We start from the raw sequence: 2,036 nt of genomic DNA on the forward strand, positions 1-2,036 counted from the left end.
TTAGGGACACAATCGAGTATTGTGCGTCCCCGATTATAGCTCAGATTTTCGAGCTAAATCTGTCATTCATCCACATGTTGCAGCAATCCATACAGTTCAATGGTTTGGCCGATGAGGATCCAAGCAATCATATAGAGAACTTTCTCGAGGTGTGTGATATGCTTAAGATAAACGAGGTGACGGATGATGCCATCAAGTTGAGAGCCTTCCCATTTTCCTTAAAGGGGAGAGAGAAGCAGTGGCTACACTCATTACCTAGAGCATCGATTACCACATGGGAGGAGATTGTAGAAGCTTTTCTGGCCCGTTTCCCTCCCGGAAAATCTACAAAGCTTAGGAATGAGATCTCGTCCTTTGTACAATCGGAATTTGAGTCTCTATTTGAGACGTGGGAAAGGTTCAAGGAGCTCCTAAGAAAGTACCCGCAACACGGATTCCTTTAGTGGATGATTGTTCAGACCTTTTACAATGGGTTGAATCCGAGTACAAGGTAACTCTTGGATGCGACAGCAGGAGGTACCTTAGGTAGCAAGACTCCCGGTGAGGCCCGTCAACTAATTGAAGAAATGGGGTTAAATAGCTACCAATGGAATGCTATGGAGAAGAAAAAGGTGGCCCGGCTCCATGAGATAGATGCAGTAACTTCATTGGCGGCTCAAGTGGAATCATTGAGTAAGAAGTTAGATCTTCTAACTTCGAATAAAGTGGCGGCTGTGACTACTTACACCGGGTGTGGTGGAGGACATGCTCTCTCTGATTACCTGATCTCTATTGGTGATGCATCTTCGGTTGAGAATGTCGATTTTGTGTGTAATGCAATGAGGAACCAAGGGAATCCATATAGCAACACCTACAATCCGGGTTGGAAGAATCATCCCAATTTTTCATGGAGTAACCAAGGTCAACAAAAGGCCATGGTGCCACCGGGTTTCCAACAACAACAAGCCCCAAACATGGAAAACCGAGTTTCAGGTTTGGAGACCTGAATGACCGATTTGGAGAAGGTCTTGACTAGGTTTGTGCAATTATCAGATACAAGGTTTCAATCAGTTGAGGCTACACTTCACAACCATACCGCCTCTTTGCATAATCTTGAAAATCAAGTGGGGCAGATTGCGAAGTCTCTATCGGAAAGGCCACAAGGAAGCTTGCCGAGAATACCGAGACCAATCCTAGAAAGCATGTGAAGGCAATGACTTTGGGAAGTGGTCGTGAGGTTGAAGGTAGGCTTTTGATAAGTGCTTGAGTGAACATGTTTTTATGCATGTTTTACATACATTGAGCATCATATTTTATACGGTTTATGTCTCATTTCGTATATTGGGTGTTCTTTTATGCATATAGGTTGTGAAGGCATTGGGAATTCAAAAGGGAGTGAAGATAGGCTATCATGGCATAATATTGAGAGTTCTTGTACAAATCAAGTTGGAAGACACAAGAGGAGTTCGTGTATGAGGAGATGTGTGCCAACTTCCATAGTTTTGCAAGCCAAGTTATTAATGGAAGGGCACAAAGGCAGCCATGTCTCCACATTCCTCCTCTTTGTAAAGATTTCAAGACCTTTCAAGACGCATTGATGAAGGAAAAAGTCAGTATAGCTCTACCATATGATCGTGTGCCCGATCGTATGGCCTTAAGAGGAGAATGTTTATCATCGCGTGTGGAAATCATTGTAGCAAAAAGTATCGTATCGAATTCATCGCTCACACGCCCTGCGAGAAATTCCTCGCGCCCGCTGCGGGAAATTCCTGCAGCTCACGCGGGCGCGTGGAAAAATCCACACGGGCGTGGGGGCACGTGATGACGCGATGTGAGGCTATAAATACACCTTTTGGCCGATTCTAAAGGGACTTTTTATGGAGCTTTGAGATAGACATTGAGAGAGAGGCGGCTAGGGTTTGAGGAGAAGGTCTTCGCCGATTAAGAGGGAGTTCTTCACCAACTTTGATAGGTTCCTTCGACGTCATAGCATTTTGGGGAGCCATTGGCGACCTAGCTTCGGAGAGGAACCCTTCAAGACGTAGAACTACCAATCA

The 2,036-nt window shown here is 44.9% G+C and overlaps 1 non-coding gene across 1 annotated transcript; it reads right to left on the reverse strand.

Moving 5' to 3' along the window:
- Nucleotides 1–329: 329 nt before the first annotated feature.
- LOC120278234 lies at nt 330–436 on the reverse strand. The gene has a single exon (XR_005541576.1). It is a non-coding gene; the product is annotated as a small nucleolar RNA R71 (small nucleolar RNA).
- Between the last annotated feature and the right edge of the window lie 1,600 nt (nt 437–2,036).

The sequence above is a fragment of the Dioscorea cayenensis genome, chromosome 15 (genome assembly GCF_009730915.1).
Source record: "Dioscorea cayenensis subsp. rotundata cultivar TDr96_F1 chromosome 15, TDr96_F1_v2_PseudoChromosome.rev07_lg8_w22 25.fasta, whole genome shotgun sequence".
NCBI lineage: Eukaryota > Viridiplantae > Streptophyta > Magnoliopsida > Dioscoreales > Dioscoreaceae > Dioscorea > Dioscorea cayenensis.